The 19324-nt window shown below is 36.5% G+C and overlaps 1 protein-coding gene across 8 annotated transcripts in view; it reads right to left on the minus strand.

The window, feature by feature from the left end:
- Nucleotides 1–19324, minus strand: part of WNK2 (WNK lysine deficient protein kinase 2) — a 155764-nt gene that overhangs the window by 4092 nt on the left and 132348 nt on the right. The gene's annotated exons all lie outside the window — the stretch shown is intronic.

Here is a 19324-nt window from a genome sequence, read left to right on the forward strand (position 1 = left end):
TCCAGCCAATAAAAGAAAAGGAATAAGGGGCACAGACTAGAAAAGAAAAAGGAAAACCATCCTTATTTGCAGATGACAAGATCGTGTATGGAGAAAACCCAAAAGAGCAGACAAACCAATTTCTAGAACTAAAAAGCACATTTAGCAAGATTGCAGGCTACAAGGAACAGAAAACAACCATATTTCTATATACTACCAACATATAACTGTAAAGGGAAATTTTAAAGCAATAAAATTTACAACCACGTTCCAAAATATCAACTATCTCAGGGTAAATTTAATGAAAGCTGTGTAACACCTTTACACTGAAAACTATAAAACTTTGCTGAGAGAAAATTAAAAAGACATAAACAAAGCAATGCCATGTTTATAGAAAGACTCACTACTGTTAATGTGTCAAATCTTACCCAGATGCTTAAGAGATGCAATACAATTGGAATCAAAGTCCCATAAGGCTATTTTGTAGGAATATACAAGCTGTTTCTAAAATGTAGGTGGAACTATTAAAGACCTAGAAAAATCAAGAAATTCTTGGGAAAGGACAAATTAGAAGTATTAACAAACTATACATAAAATAGATAAGCAACAAGGATTTACTGTATAACACAGGGAATTACACCCAATATCTTGTAATAACCTATAATGGAATATAATTTGAAAAAAGAAAGTAACCACTAGCTAAGGCTTCAGCAAACAAAACCAGCAAATGCTGGGGAAGGGGAGAATCTGTTTTCCAGAGTTATCACTTATAACATTCAGATGTCCAGTTTTCAACAAGAAATCACAAAATCTTTACAAAGAAAATGAAAAGTATGATCCATACAGAGGGAAAATTCATTAATAGAAAATGTTCCTGAAGAAGTCTAAACACTGCACTTACAAAATAAAGACTTTAAATCAACTGCTTTAAATATGTTCAAAGAGTTAAAGGAAACCATGGACAAAAAGAAAACCAGGAAAATGATTCATCAACAACATGAGAATATCAATAAAGTGACACAAGTTATAAAAGGAACCAAATATTAGAGCTGAAATATTAGAGCTAAAAGGTATAATAACTGAAATTAAAATTCCACTAGAGAAGCTCAAAAGCAGATTTGAGCAAGAAGAATAAAGAATCAGCAAACTTGAGACCACAGAATTGAAATTATCAAGTCTGAGAAACAGAAAGAAAAAAAAAAAAAGAATGAAGAAAAGAAAAGTATACAGAGCCCATCAGGGAGAAGAGAAAGTGAAGGACAGGAAAAAATACTTGAAGTAGAGAAAGAGAAGACTGTCAACCAAGATTCTACATCCAGCAAAATGAACCTTCACGATGAAGGAGAAATTAAGACTTCTGGATAAACAAAAACTAAGGCAGGTTGTTACTAAAAGATATGCCCCACAAGAAATGCTAAAAGAAGAACTTTCATTTCAGGCTGAAATGAAAGGATAATAGACAGTAACTCAAAGCCATGAGACGAAATAAAGAAAGCAACTACACAGCTAAATACGTAAGCCAACACTATTATACTTTTGGTTTTAATTCCTTTTTTCCCCTATATGATTTAAAAGAATGCATTAGATAATAATTATAAATCTATGTGAATGGGCACACAATGTATAAAGATGCAATCTGTGCAAAAACAACACAAAGGAGGAGGGATGGAGACATATATGAGGAGAGTGTTGAAACAAAGTTGGTATTACTCAAACTAGGTTGTTATAAGGTTAAGATTTTAATTGTAATCCCTAAGGTAACCAATAAGAAAATAACAAAAACGTATGCAGAAAAGTAAAAAAAAGGGGGGGGAGGGGATAAAAACCTGTAGGACATACAGAAAAAAAAATAGTTAAACCAGCAGAAGTCCTTTATTAACCATAATTACTTTAAATGTAAATGGATTGAACTCTCCAATTAATAGGCAAAGATTGGCAGAGTGGATAAAAAAGCATAATTAATCTATATGCTACCTACAAAACACACACTTTAGATACAAACACACAAAGAGATTGAAAGTAAAAGGATGGAGGAGAGGAGATCAAGATGGCAGAGTAGGGGCTTCCCAGGTGGCACAGTGGTTTAGAGTCCGCCTGCCGATGCAGGGGATGCAGGTTCGTGCCCCAGTCCGGGAAGATCCCACATGCCGCGGAGCGGCTAGGCCCGTGAGCCATGGCCGCTGAGCCTGCGCGTCCGGAGCCTGTGCTCCGCAACGGGAGAGGCCACAACAGTGAGAGGCCCGCGTACCGTAAAAAAAAAAAAAAAGATGGCAGAGTAGGAAGGTGCTGAGCTCACTTCCCCCCAAGAACACATCAAAAATACATCCATAAAGTGGAGCAATTCTCTCTGAAAACAAACTGGAAATGGACAGAAATATTCTTCTAAAACAAAAGCTGTAAAAGAAAGATCCACACGAGTCAGATAAGAAGGGAAAAGAGCTATCAGGTTGGGACCCAGGCCCACAGAAGAGGAGGGGGATATCACCACTAGGAGATCCTCCCTGGGGACTGAGTGGTTTGAACCACATATTGGGTACCCCAGCCCTGGCGTCCAACATGCTGACATTCACATTACAGGGGTTCCAGAAGGAGACAAGTCTTCTTACTGGTTTGAAAACTAATAGGACTTCGAGGAGGGCTGTGAGAAACCTAGACCTGGCTCGTGACACAAGCTTGCTTACTCCCAGGAATGAGGTGTAGAATGGAGATTAAAACTGCCCCAGAATTCCGGATGGTTTCATGAAACCACCTAGCATGCATCCAGCTCATCTACCTCTGAAGAGCTTCCCACTAGGTTGAAGGCTGCCATTGCTGAGGAAAGTGTGCAGTTGGGGATGGAACTGACTCAGACCCAACACTGCATATAAATGGGGCAAGGGCAGCCTTTGCTGGCACTCACAGAGGCAGCAGATCAGGAGCTGTATGGAGCTGACTAGCATTCTGGGACTGTCCCAGTGTACACCCTGGCCCACACCAGGTGCCCACTGCAGCCCTTTGCTCCAGCACTGTGCTCCCTGGAGCAAAAGTGCCATTGCTGGGAGAGGGGAGAGAGCACACTTAGTGGGAAAGGAGCCAGCTCGGACCCCACCCCTGCTTCAGCACCTTGGGATGAGACCCCACCCCTGATAGGGCAGTGATGACCACTCAGCATAGAAGAAGCTTCAGCTCACACATGGCTCTGGCTCTAACCCCTCCATCCCCAGCCCCACCACCCACCAAGTTGATACCAGACAGCATATCCTGGGGGAAGACATGACCCATGCTCACTTCAGATCCAGCTCTTGCACCGAAACTACTGAACACATGCAGACTGCATAGAGATGCTCCCACACAAGTACAACCCTTCAAGACCGAGATAGGTAACTGTTTCACGTAATTTTATAGAGATAAAAAACATTAAGCGAAATGAGAAAACAAAGGAATGTCTTTAAAACGAAAAAACAAAGAAAAAACTCTGAAAAAACAACTAATGAAAGAGAGAAAATTTACCAGATAAAGAGTTCAAAGCATTAGTAATAAGAATACTAACTGAACTAGGGAAAAGAATAGATGATGACAGAGAGAATTTTAACACAGAACTAGAAAATATAAAAACCAGTCAGAACTGAAGAATGAAATAACTAAAATGAAAAACACACTAGAAGGAATTAACAGACGGTAATACGTAATAGAGAAGAATGCATAAGTGATCTGGAAGATAGAATAATGGAAATCACCCAATCAAAACAGTAAAAAGAGAAACAAATTTTTAAAATATGAGAACAGTTTAAGGGACCTCTGAGACAACATCAACCATGCTAACATTCACATTATAAGGGTTCCAGAAGGAGAAGAGAGTTGAAAATGTATTTGATGAAATTATGGCTGAAAACTTCCTGAACCTGGAGAAGGAAACAGATACCCAGGTACACAGAGTATCCCAAACAAGATGAACTGAAAGAGACACAGACCAAGATGTATCATAATTAAAATGGTAAAAGTTAGAGATAAGGAGAGAATTTAAAGGTAGCAAGAGAAAAGCAAAGAGTCATGTACAAAGGAACACCCATAAGTCTATCAGCTGATTTTTCTGCACAAACTTTGCAGGCCAGAAGGGAATGGCATGACATATTTATAGTGCTCAAAGGGAAGAATCTACAACCTAGGACAATCTACCCAGCAAGATTATCATTCAGAATTAGAAGTGAGATAAAGAACTTCTCAAATAAGAAATAACGAAAAGAGTCATCAATACTTAAACTAACCCTAAAAGAAGTCTTAAATGGTCTTCTCCAAGTGGGAAAAAAAAGGCTACAACAAGATGTAAGGATTTATAGGAAAGGAAAAACCCCACAAGTAAAGGCAAATATATAGCAAAGGCTGTGGATCAATCACTTAACATAAGCTAGTACAAAGATTAAAAGACAAAAATTGGAAAATAAACTATAACTACAATCAACAGTTAAGGGATAAACATGAAGATGTAAAATATGACATCAAATACACAAAATGTATGGGAGGGGAGTAAAAAAAAGTAGATCCTTTAGAATGTGTTTGAACTTAAATAACGACCAGTTTAAAACAAGCAGATACATAGGTCAACATATATGAAACCCAAGGTAACCACAAATGAAAATCCTACAATAGATACACAAAAATAGGGAGAAAGTAACACAAGCATGCCATGATTTGATAAAGAAAATAATCAAACCACAAGGGAAGAAACTAAAAGAAGAAGAAAATAATATAGAATGACAAAAACAACCAGAAAACAAGTAACAAATGGCAGTTAAGTACATACCTATATAGAATTACTTTAAATGTCAATGGACTAAATGTTCCAATCAAATGACACAGAGTGGATGACTGGATAAAAAACAAGACCCATCTATGTGCAAGAGACTCTCTTTAGAATTAAAGACACACAGACTAAAAGTGAAGGGATGGAAGGAGCTATTTCATGGAAATGAAAACGACAAGAGAGCTGGTAGCAATACTAATATCTTGCAAATTAGACTTTAAAAAAAAAGTCTACAAAAAAGACAAAGAAGGATATTATATAACGATATAGTGATCAATACAAGAAGAGAATATACGTTTATTAATATGTATGCACTTCATATAGGTGCAACTAAATATGGAAAGCAAATATTAACAGACATAAAAAGGAGAAACTGACAATAATAGAATAATAGTTGGAGACTATAATGAAATATTGGTCTTAAATGACACATTAGACAAATTGGACTTAATAAATATATATAGGACATTCCATCCAAAAAGAGCAGAATATACATTCTTTTCAAGTGCACATGGAATGTTCTCTAGGATAGATCACATGCCAGGCCAAAAAACAAGTCTCAATAAATAGAAGAGAACTGAAATTACATCAAGCTTTTTTTTTCAACCATAACAGTATGAAACTAGAAACCAAGTACTGGAAGAAAAATGGGAAAAACACAAACACATGGAGACTAAACGACATGTTAATAAAAGAAACAACGGATGAATGAAAAAATCAAAGAGGAAATCAGAAAAAAACGAGACAGATGAAAAAAAACGCAACTTTGCACAATCTACAGGACGCAGCAGAAGCAAATATAAGAGGGAAGATTATAATAATACATGCATACCTGAGCATACAAGAAAAATCTCAGATAAACAACCTATCCTCCATCTAAATGAATTAGAAAAAGAACAAAGCCCAAGTTAGCACAAGTAATACCTAGTGAAGAGCTAATACCTAGTGTAACAAACTATTGTTACAGAAGAGCTAATACCTAGTGTAACAAACTATTCCAACAAAATGAAGAGGAGGGTACACCCCCAAATTCATTCTACGAGGCCACCATTACACTGATACCAAATCTAGAAAAAGACATTACAGAGAAAAGAAAATTACTAGTCAATATCTGTGATGAATATAGATGCAAAAATCCTCAAAAAATATTGGCAAACCAAATTCAATAATATATAAAAAGGATAATACACCATGATCAAGTGGTATTTATTCCACAGATTCAAGGACAGTTCAATATCCACAAGTCAATCAGTGTGATACACCACATTAACAAAAGGAAGGATAAAAATCACATTATCATTTCAATAGACACAGAAAAAGCATTTGACAAAATTCAACTTCCATTCATGATAAAGACTTGCATCAAAGTTGGTATAGAGGAAACATATTTCAACATAATAAAGGCCATTTATGACAAACCCACAGCTAACATCACACTCAACAGTGAAAAGCCAAAACTTTTCCTCTAAAATCAGGAACAAAACAAGGATGCCCACTCTCGCCACTGAGAAGTAGTACTGGAAGTCCTAGCCACAGCAGTCAGACAAGAAAAAGAAATAAAAGGCATCCAAATTGGAAAGGAAGAAGTAAAAATGTCACTATTTGCAGATGACATGATGTTATACTCAGAAAATTCTGAAGTTCCATCAAAAAACTATGAGAACTAATAAATGAATTCAGTAAAGTTGCAGGATACAAGATTGACATACAGAAATCTATTGGTTTTCTAAACACTAATAATCAACTAACAGAAAGAGAAAACAATAAAACAATCGCATTTAAAATTGCATCAAAGAGAATAAAATACCTAGGAATAAACTTAACCAAGGAGGTGAAAGATCTATAACCTGAAGACTCTAAAACATTGATGAAGGATATTTAAGATGATACAAACAAATAGAAAAGATATTCCATGTTCCTGGATTGGAAGAATTAATACTGTTAAAATGGCCATACTACCCAAAGCAATCTACAGATTTAATTCAATCCCTATCAAATTACCCATGACATTTTCCACAAAACTAGAACAAATAATCCTAAAATTTATATGGAACCAAAAAGGCTCCCAATTACCAAACCAATCTTGAGAAAAAAGAACAAAGCTAGAAGTATCACACTCCCCAACTTCACATTATACTACATAGGTACAGTAATCAAAAGAGCATGGTACTGACACAAACACAGAAACATACATAATGGAACAGAATGAACAGCCCCTCCCAAAACCCATAAACTTATGGTCAATTAATCTACAACAAAGGAGGCAAGAATATACAATGGGGAAAAGGTAGTCTCTTCAGTAAGTGGTGCTGGGAAAACTGGACAACTACATGTAGAAGAATAAAATTAGAACATTCTCTAACACCATATAAAAAAATAAACTCGAAATGAATTAATATCTTAAATAAGACTGAAACCCATAAAACTACTTGAGGAAAATTTAGGCAGAACACTCTTTGACATAAATCAAAGGAATATTTTTTTGGCTCTGTCTCCTAAGGCAAATGAAACAAAAGCAAAAACAAACATGGGACCTAATTAAACTTAAAAGCTTTTGCACAGCTAAAGAAACCTTTGGCAAAAAAAAAAAGACAACCTATTATTGAAAGTGAGAAAATATTTGCAAATGATATGACTGATAAGGGGTTAATATCCAAAATACATAAACAGCTCATATAATTCAATATCAAAAAAACAAATAACCTGATTAAAAAATGGGCAGAAGACTTGAATAGATATTTCTCAAAGAAGACATACACATGGCCAAAGGGCACATCAAAAGATTCTCAACATTGGTAATCAGAGAAATGTAAATCAAAACCACAATGAAGTATCACCTCACACCTGTCAGAATAGCTATCATCAAAAAGACCACCAATAACAAATGTTGGCAAGGATATGGAGAAAAGGTTACCCTAGTACACTGTGGATGGGAATGCAAATTGCAGCCACTATGGAAAACATTATGGAGGTTCTTCAAAAACCTGAAAATAGAACCACCATATGATCCAGTAATTCCTTTCCTGGGTATATATCCATAAAAAATGAAAACACTAATTTGAAAAGATAAAGTGATCACAGCAGCTTCATGTACAATAGCCAAGATATGGAAACAACCTAAGCAACAGATGAATGGATAAAGAAAATGTGGGTTACATATATAATGGAATATTACTCAGCCATAAAAAATGAAATTTTGCCATTTGCATCAACATGGATGGACCTGGAGAGTATTATGCTTAGTAAAATAAATCAGAGAAAGAAAAATATTGTATATGATCAGTTATATGTGGAATCTAAAAAATAAAATAAACGAATATAACAAAACATATAGATTCACAGATATATAGAAAACAAACTAGTGGTTACCAGTGGGAAGCTGGAGGGAGGGAGGGGCAAGATAGTGGTAGGGGATTAAGAGGTACAAACTAATAGGTATAAAATAAATAAGCTACGAGGATATATTATACAGCACAGGGAATACAGCCAACATTTTATGATAACTTTAATGATGTACATCTATAAAAATACTGAATAACTATGTTGTACATGTGAAACTAATAAAATAGTTTAAATCAACTGTATTTCAATTAAAAATTCTTTAAAAAAAGAAAAAGAAAGTGAAATGATGGGAAAATAAACTCCTGAGAGATGATCCAAGATGGTACAGTGGAAGGAGCTTGCGCTTACCTCACAACAAAACCACAACTAACTGCTGAACAGCCATCGATAAAAAAGACTGGAAGCTGCCAAAAGAGATATTCTACATCCAAAGATATAAAGAAGGAACCACAACAAGATCGTAAGGGGCACACTCACAATATAATCAAATCCCATTACCCTGGGTGGGCGATCCACCAACTGGAGAACTATTATATTGCAGAAGTTCTCCCACAGGAGTTAGAGTTCTGAGCTCCACGTTAGGTTCCCCAGCTGGGGGTCTGACATCAGAGGGAGGAGCCCCAGAGACATTTGGCTTTGAAGGCCAGGAAGGCTTGATTGCAGGAGCTCCACAGGACTAGGGGAAGTGGAGACTCCACTCTTGGAGGGTGCACACAAGGTCTCGCATGTACTGGGACCCAGGGCAAAGGCAGTGACTTCACAGGAGCCTAGGCTGGACCTACCTGCTGGTCTTGGAGGATCTCCTGGGGAGGGGGTTGTGGCTGTGGCTCTCCCTTGGGATGTGGACATGGGTGGTGGAGATTTCAGGGAGTGTGCAGCTACATGAACTCTCAAGGAGGCAGACATCTTGCTTGGGTCATCAGCACCAAGACCTGGCCCCACCCAACAGCCTGTAGTCTCCAGTACTGGGACACCTCAGGCCAAACAACAGCCCTACCCGTCAGCAGACAGGCTGCCTAAAGACTTCTTGAGCCCACAGCCACCTCTAGACACATCTCTTAACACGGTTCTGCCCATCGGCCCACCAAAGGGCCAAGATCCAGCTCCACCCACCAGTAGGCAGGCACCAGACCCTCCCACTAGGAGACCTGCACAAGCATCTATACCAGCCTCACCCACCGGGGCAGACACCAGAAACAAGACTACTACAATCAGGCAGCCTGCAGAACTGAGTCTGCAAATACAGGAATTTGTTCCAGACAAACAAGATAAAACCCCAAAGAACAACTAAGCAAAGTAGAGACAGGCAATCTACCAGAGAAAGAATTCAGCATAATGATAGTAAAGATGATCCAAGATCTCAGAAAAAGAATGGATGCACAGTGTGAGAAAATACAAGAAATTTTTAATAAAGAATTAGAAAATATAGAGAACAACCAGAGTTGAAGAATACAATAATTGAAATGAAAAATATACCAGAAGGAATCAATAGCAGAATAAATGATGCAGAAGAACGAATAAGTGAGCTGGAAGACAGAAAGGGGGAAATCACTGCTGCAGAACAGAATAAAGAAAGAAGAATGAAAAGAAATGAAGACAGTTTAAGAGACCCCTGGGACAAAATTAAATTCACCAACATTCACATTACAGGGGTCCCAAAAGGAGAGGAGAGAGAGAAAGGGCCTGAGAAAATATTTGAAGAGATAATAGCTGAAAAATTCCCTAACATGAGAAAGAAAACACTCACTTAAGTCCAGGAAATGCAGAGAGTCCCAGGCAGGATTAACCAAAGCAGGAACATGCCAAGACACAGTAATCAAATTGACAAACATTAAAGACAAAGAGAAAATATTAAAAGCAACAAGGAATAAGCAACAAATAATGTACAAGGGAATCCCCTTACGGTTATCAGTTGATTTTTTTTTTTTTAATCAGTTGATTTTTTCAGCAGAAACTCTGCAGGCCAAAAGGGAGTGGCACGATTTAAATGAAGAAAGGGAAAGAATATTCGACCCAGCAAGGTGCTCATTCAGATTCAACGGAGAAATAAAAAGCTTTACAGACAAGCAACAGGTAAAAGCATTCAGCACCACCAAACCAGTTTCACAACAAATGCTAAAGGAACTTCTCTAGGTGGAAAAGAAAAGGCCACAACTGGAAACAAGAAAATTACAAAATGGGAAAGCTCACCAGGAAAGGCAAACATACAGTAAAGGTAAGAAATCATCCACACACAAATAGGATCTCTAAACCCATAATTGTGAGAGGAAGAGAGTACAAATGCAGGATATTTGAAATACATTTGAAATTAAGAGCTCAGCAACTGAAAACAATTGTGTGTGTGTACATATATGTGTGTGTGTGTGTATACTGCTGTATCAAAACCTCATGGTAACCACAAACCAAAAATGTATAATAGATATACACACACATAAGAAAAAGGAATCCAAATACAACAGTACAGAGTCATCAAATCACAAGAGAAGAGAAAAACGTAGGAAAGGAAGAAAAAGACCTACAAAAACAAACCCAAAACAATTAATAAAAGGGCAATAAGAACATATGTATTGATAATTACCTTAAATGTAAAAGGATTAAATGCTCCAACTGAAAGATACAGACTGGCTGAATGGATACAAAAATAAGACCTGTATATATGCTGTTTATAAGAGACCCACTTAAGCTATAGAGACACATACAGACTAAAAGTGAGGGGATGGAAAAAAGTATTCCATGCAAATGTAAATGAAAAGAAAGCTGGAGTATCAATACTCATGTGAGACAAAATAGACTTTAAAATAAAGACTGTTACAAAAGACAAGGAAGAAAAAAAAAAAAAAAAGACAAGGAAGGACAATACATAATGATCAAGGGATCAAGCCAAAAAGATGTAACAGTTGTTAACATATATGCACCTAACATAGGAGCACTTCAGTATATAAGGGAAATGCTAACATCCATAAAAGAAAAAATTGACAGTAACACAATAATAGCTGGTGACTTTAACACCCCACTTTCATCAATGGGCAGATCATCCAGATAGAAAATCAATAAGGAAACACAGGCCTTAAATGACACATTAGACCAAATGGACTTAATTGATATTTACAGAACATTCCATCCAAAAGCAGCAGAATACACATTCTTCTCAAGTGCACATGGAACATTCTCCAGGATAGATGACATCCTGGGCCACAAAACAACCCTTGCTAAATTTAAGAAAACTGAAATCATTTCAAGCATCTTTTCCAACCACAACGCTATGAGATTAGAAATCAACTACAAGAAAAAAAACTGCAAAAAATACAAACACATGGAGGCTAAACAATATGTTACTAAATAACCAATGGACTACTGAAGAAAGCAAAGGGGAAATCAAAAAATACCTAGAGCTAAATGAAAACAGAATCATGACGATCTGAAACCTCTGGGACACAGCAAAAGCAGTTCTAAGAGGGAAGTTTATAGAGATACAAGCTTACCTCAGGAAATAAGAAAAATCTAAAATAAACAACGTAAAGTTACACCTAAAGCAACTAGAGAAAAAAGAACAAAACCCAAAGTTAGTAGAAGGAAAGAAATCATAAAGATCAGAGCAGAAATAAATGAAACAGAGACAAAGAAAACAATAGAAAAGATCAATGAAACTAAATCCTGGTTCTTTGAAAAGATAAAGAAAATTGATAAAACTTTAGCAAGACTCATCAAGAATAAAAGGGAGAAAGCCCAAATCAAATAAAATTAGAAATGAAATTAGAAATGAAAAAGGAGAAGTTACAACCAATACCACAGAAATAAAAAGGACCATAACAGACTACTACTACTACTACAACCTAAAAGAAATGGACAAATTCTTAGAAAGGTACAATCTCCCAAGACTGAACCTGGAAGCAACTGAACATACGAACAGACCAATTACAAGTACTGAAATTGAATCTGTGATTTAAAAAACTCCAAACAAACAAAAGTCCAGGACCAGAGGGCTTCATAGGTGAATTCTTTCAAACATTTAGAGAAGAGTGAACACCTATCCTGAAACTATTCCAAAAAGTCGCAGAGTAAGGAACACTTCTAAACTCATTCTCTGAGGCCACCATCACCCTGATACCAAAACCAGACAAAGATATTACAAAAAAAGAAAATTACAGAACAGTATCACTGATGAATACAGATGCAAAAACCCTCAACAAAATACTAGCAAACCAAATCCAACAACACATTAAAAGGATCATACACCATGATCAAGTAGCATTTATCCCAGGGATGCAAGAACTTTTCAATATCTGCAAATCAATCAGTGTGATACACCACATTAACATATTAAAGAATAAAAACCATATGATCATCTCAATAGATGAAAATAGAAAAAGCTTTTGACAAAATTCAACACCCACTTATGATAAAACCCCTCCAGAAAGTGAGAATAGAGGGCACCTACCTCAACATAATAAAGGCCATATATGACAAACCCACAGCCAACATCATTCTCAATGGTGAAAAACTGAAAGCATTTCCTCAAAGATGAAGAACAAGACAAGGATGTCCACTCTCGCCACTTTTATTCAACATAGTTTTGGAAGTCCTAGCCACAGCAATCAGAGAAGAAAAAGAAATCAAAGGTCTCCATATTGGAAAAGAGGAAGTAAAACTGTCACTGTTTGGAGATGACATGATACTATACATAGAAAGTCCTAAAGGTGCTACCAGAAAACTACTAGAGCTCGTCAATGATTCTGGTAAATTTGTAGGATACAAAATGAATACAAAGAAATCTGTTGCATTTCTATACACTAACAATGAAAGATCAGAAAGAGAAATTAAGGAAACAATCCCATTTGCCATCACATCAAAAAGAATAAAATACCTAGGAATAAACCTACGTAAGGAGACAAAAGACCTGTACTCCGAAAACTATAAGACACTGATGAAAGAAATCGAAGATGACACAAACAGATAGAAAGATATACCATGTTCTTGGATGGGAAGAATCAATATTGTCAAAATGACTATACTGCCCAAGGCAATCTACAGATTCAGTGCAATCCCTATCAAACTACCAGTGGCATTTTTCACAGAGCTAGAACAAAAAATTTAAAAATGTGCATGGAAACACAAAAGACCCTGATTAGCTGAAGCAATCTTGAGAAAGAAAAATGGAGCTGGAGGAATCAGGCTCCCTGACTTCAGACTATACTACAAAACTACAGTCATCAAAACAGTATGGTACTGGCACAAAAACAGAAATATAGATCGATGGAATAGGATAGGACATCCACAAATAAACCTACACATCTATAGTCAATTAATCTAGCAGAAAGGAGGCAAAAACATATAATGGAGAAAAGATAGTCTCTTCAATAAGTGGTTCTGGGCAAACTGGACAGCTACCTGTAAAAGAATAAAATTAGAACATTCTCTAACACCATATATAAAAATAAACTCAAAATGAATTAATGACTTAAATAAGACTGAAAACCATAAATCTCCTAGAGGAAAACATAGGCAGAACACTCTTTGACATAAATCATAGCAATATAGTTGCAAACTTTAATACTTCACTTTCAATGAAGGATAGGACAACCAGATACAAGATAAGTAAGGAGAGGACCTGAACATCACAAGCCCATTAGGCTTAACAAACATTTACAAAACATTTCACCCAATGAGAGCAGAATTCTGCAGTGTAAGCCCTGACAAGTAGCTTTTCTTTCTTTTTTTTTTTTGTAATGCAAGTGCCTGACTTAAGCTTTGATTTCCTGAGGCACCCACTTCAAAGAAGCCATCTCAAATAATAACACTGCCAGCCACACAACTAGATAAAGACCTACCATCCCCTTCACCCACCCCCATCCGAGCTCCTGTAATTTAGAGATCTCTGATTGATTTTAAATAACTGACCATTTGGCTATTTGCCTTTTTCTTTTCTTCTTGCACTTTAATTCCCACTCTTACATTTTAAGTTCACAAATAAGGAATGAACTAGTGAAACTCCAATAAAAGCAGAACCCCAGGCCTGCCTGTCTGTTTCTCTCACCCTCTCTCTTTCTCTCTCCCTCCTTGCCACCTCACTATGTAGCCCCAGGTGTGTCATGTAACCCTCCCCTCCAGACCGGTAAGTAATAAAGCTTCTCCTTTCCACAGTTTACTGATGGTTATTGCTGAAGAATCTTGCAATCATATTAAGAACCACAAGGGTTGGTCCAGCCATATGACTGGTTCTGACAGGGGAACCCAGGCCCAGGTGAGTGCTCCCAAGCATTTCTAGCTGATAGCATCACTATTGATAGACTGAGGGTGGCACAAAACAAAGACACATTCTTTTAAAGTGCACAGGGAACATTCTCCAAAACAGGCCATATGTTAGTCCACAAAACAATTTTAAAAGATTAAAATGATACAAAGTATCTTTTCTAACACAATGAATGAAATTAAAAAAAAAATTAAACTAGAAAACTGGCATATATGTAGAAAGTAAACAATGCACTCAAACAACCAAATAGCCAAAGACGTAGTCACAGGGAAATCAGAAAACACCTTAGAACAAATGAAAAGGAAAACACAAGATACTAAAATCTATTACATATAGCAAAAGAAGTGTCCAGAGGGAAATTTATAACTGCAGATGTCTACATTAAAAAAGAAGAAAGATCTTAAGCCAATAACTTAACTGTATACCATAATAAACTGAGATAAACAAAATACAAAATAGAAAAACAATAAAGGAAAATCAACAAAACCAAAAGTTGGTGTTTTAAAAAGATCAAAAATTGGCAAAGTCTTTAGCTACCAAACTGGATAACTCAGATGAAATAGACAAATTCCTAGAAACACACAAACTTCCAAAACTGACTCAAGAGGAAATAGAAAATCTAAATAGACCTGTAACAAGTAGTGAGATTGAATTATTAATAAAAAACCTCTCAACAAAGAAAAGCCCAGGACCAGACGGCTTCCATGGTGAATTGTACCATTTAAAGAAGAATTAACACCAATATTTCTCAAACTCTTCCAAAAAGTTGAAGAGGTGGGAACACTTCCTAACTCATTCTATGTAGCAAACATCACTCTGGTATCAAAGCCAGATAAAGACATCATAAGAAAAAAAATTACAAATACCTGTGATAAATACTGATGTAGAAATCTTCACTAAAACATTAGCAAACTGGATTCAATAGCATATTAGAAGGAGTATACACCATGACCAGGTGCAACCCTGCAAGGATGGTTTAATATATGAAAATCAATCAATGTAACACACCATTAATGGAATGAAGAGTTAAGAAAACCATAATTCAAAAAGAGTCATGTACCAAAATGTTCATTGCAGCTCTATTTACAATAGCCAGGAGATGGAAACAACCTAAGTGTCCATCATTGGATGAATGGATAAAGAAGATGTGGCACATATATACAATGGAACATTACTCAGCCATAAAAAGAAACGAAATTGAGCTATTTGTAATGAGGTGGATAGACCTAGAGTCTGTCATACAGAGTGAAGTAAGTCAGAAAGACAAAGACAAATACCGTATGCTAACACATATATATGGAATCTAAGAAAACAAAATGTCATGAAGAACCTAGGGGTAAGACGGGAATAAAGACACAGACCTACTAGAGAATGGACTTGAGGATATGGGAAGGGGGAAGGGTAAGCTGTGACAAAGTGAGAGAGTGGCATGGACATATATACACTACCAAACGTAAAATAGATAGCTAGTGGGAAGCAGCCGCATAGCACAGGGAGATCAACTCAGTGCTTTGTGACCACCTAGAGGGGTGGGATAGGGAGGGTGGGAGGGAGAGAGACGCAAGAGGGAAGAGATATGGGAACATATGTATATGTATAACTGATTCACTTTGTTATAAAGCAGAAACTAACACACCATTGTAAAGCAATTATACTCCAATAAAGATGTAAAAAAAAATAGAATGAAGAGTTAAAAAATATGATCATCTTAATTAATGCAGAAAAACCATTTGACAAAATCCAACACTCTTTCATGACAACAGCACTCAACATACTAGAAATAAAATAGAATTTTCTCAGTATGGTAAAGGCCATATATGAAGAAACCCTTGTTAACATCACACTCAATGGTGAAAGACTGAACATTTTTCCTTTAAGATCAAGACAGAGATGCCCACTTTTTCCATTTCTATTCAATATAGTACTTGAAGTTCTACCCAGAGAAATTAGGCAAGAAAAGGAAATAAAAGGCACCCAAATTGGAAAGGAAGAAGTAAAAGTATCTCTGTTCAGAATAACATTTCTTATATGCAGATAACCCTAAAGAACACACACACACACATACACACACAAACTGCTAGAACTAATTTATGAATTCAGCAAAGTTGCAGGGTAGAAAATCAACACATCAAAATCAGTGGCATTTTTTTTTTTTTTTTTTTGGCTGCTCCACGTGGCATGTGGGATCCTAGTTCTCCAACCAGGGATCAAACCTGCATCCTCTGCATTGGAAGCATGGAGTTTTAACCACTGGACTGCCAGGGAAGTCCCAGTTGTATTTTTATACACTAGCAATGAACAATCTGAAAAGAAAATTAAGAGAACAATTACATTTAAGCACAAAAAAGAATAAAATACTTAGGAATAATTAAACTAAGGAGTTGAAAGACTTACACACTGAAAACGGCAAAACATTGCCAAAAGAAATTAAAGAAGACATAAGTAAATGGGAAGACATCCCATGTTCGTGGATTTGAAGACTTAATATTGTTAATATGTCAATACCACCCAAAGCCAATCTATAGAGATTTGATGTACCCCTATCAAAGTCTCAATGGCATTTTTTCAAAAAATAGAAAAACTCATCCTAAAACTCGTTTGGATTCTCAAGGGATCCCAATAAGCAAAACGGTCCTAAAAAAGAACAAAGTTGGAAGACTCATACTTCTTGACTTCAGAACTTACTGCAAAGCTACAGAAATCAAAACAGTGTAATATTAGCAACATGACAGACTGTACACCAACGGAATAGAATAGAAAATCCAGAAATAAACCTTTGCATATATGACCAATTGATTTTCAAAAAGGGTGCCGAGACCATTCAATGGGAAAAGGACAGTTTTTTTCAACAAATACTGCTGGGACAACTAGATATCAACATGCAAAAGAATAAACATGGTCTCTTACCAAACACCATATATAAAAATTAACTCAAAATGGATAAAAGGCCTAAACATAAGAGCTACAATCATTAAACTCTTAGCATCTTTAGAGAGCACTTAGAAGGAAACATGGGGGGAAAGCTTTATAACATTGGAGTTGGCAATAAATCATTGCCAAATCCAATGACATAGGCAACAAAAGAAAAAATAAACTGGAATTCATAAAAATGAAAAAGCTTTATGCATCAAAAGACATTATCAACCGAGTAAAAAGGTAACTCACAGAATGGGAATTATTTTTGGAAATCACATATCTGAAAAGCGATTAATATCCAGAATATAGAGAGAATTCCTCCAAGTCAACAACAAAAAAAGAAACAACTCAATGAAAAAATGGGCAAAAACCCCTTCCACCATGTGAGGATACAATGAGAAGTCTGCAACCTGGAAGAGGCCCTCACCCTTGCATGCTGACATCCTCATGTCAGACGTCCAGCCTCCAGGACTGTGAGAAATAAATATCTGTTGTTTATATTTTAAAAATAGGCAAAAGGCTTGAATTATTTTTCCAAAGAAGACATACAAATGGCCAATAAGCTCATGAAAAGATGCTCAACATCACTGATCATTAGGGAAATGCAAACCACCTCACACCTATCAAGATGGCTACCATGAAAAAAATCAGAAAATAGAAAGTATTAGAGAGGATGTGGAGAAACTGGAGCCCTTGTGTACTGTTGGTGGGGATGTAAAATGGTGCAGCTGCTCTGGAAAGTAGTTTGGTGATTCCTCAAAAAATTAAAACTAGAATTACCATATGATCTAGTGATTCCACTTCTGGGTATATACCCTAAAGAACTGAAAGCAAAGACTCAAAGAGATATCTATATACCCATGTTCATAGTAGCATTATGCACAACAGTTAAAAGGTAGAAGCAACCCAAGTGTCATCAACGGATGAACGGATAAAACAAAATGTGGTATGTACGTACAACGGACTATGACTCAGCATTTAAAAGGAAGGAAAGTCTTTCAAGACACTGATGAAAGAAATCAAAGATGATACTAACAGTCCACCTAGAGGGGTGGGATGGGGGGCTGGGAGGGAAATGCAAGAGGGAGGAGAAATGGGGATATATGTATATCTATAGCTGATTCACTTTGTTATAAAGCAGAAACTAACACACCATTGTTAAGCAATTATACTCCAATAAACATGTTAAAAAATTAATTAATTTTTTAAAAAGATGATACAAACAGATGCAGAGATATACCATGTTCTTGGATTGGAAGAATCAACATTGTGAAAATGACTCTACTACCCAAAGCAATCTACAGATTCAATGCAACCCCTATCAAATTACCAGTGGCATTTTTCACAGAAGTAGAACAAGAAATTTTACAATTTGTATGGAAACACGAAAGACCCCGAATAGTCAAAGCAATCTTGAGAAAGAAAGAGCTGGAGGAATCCAGGCTCCCTGACTTCAGACTATACTACAAAGCTACAGTAATCAAGACAGTATGGTACTGGAACAAAAACAGAAATATAGATCAATGGAACAGGATAGAAAGCCCAGAGATAAACCCACACACATATGGTCACTTTATCTTTGACAAAGGAGGGAAGAATATACAATGGAGAAAAGACAGCCTCTTCAGTAAGTGGTGCTGGGAAAACTGGACAGCTACATGTAAAAGAATGGAATTAGAGCACTCCCTAACACCATACACAAAAATAAACTCAAAATGGATTAAAGACCTAAATGTAAGGCCAGACACTATCAAACTCTTAGAGGAAAACAGGCAGAACACTCTATGACATAAATCACAGCAAGATCCTTTTTGACCCACCTCCTAAAGTAATGTAAATAAAAACAAAAATAAACAAATGGGGCTTTTCTGAAAAGAAAAGAAAAAGAATCCCAGACATCTGAACAACAGAATTAGCAGAGCTGACCGACAGGGCCTGGCCCAGCACAGATACTGAGAGCTGATGTGGTGGAGTCTGGACAGAAGAGTAGAGACTAGCCTGCCCAGGGCTTGAGGTGCAGAACCTGCAGGGCCTTGGGGCTGTGTTATGAATTCTCA

This window comes from Globicephala melas, chromosome 6 (assembly GCF_963455315.2).
Source record: "Globicephala melas chromosome 6, mGloMel1.2, whole genome shotgun sequence".
Taxonomy (NCBI): Eukaryota; Metazoa; Chordata; class Mammalia; order Artiodactyla; family Delphinidae; genus Globicephala; species Globicephala melas.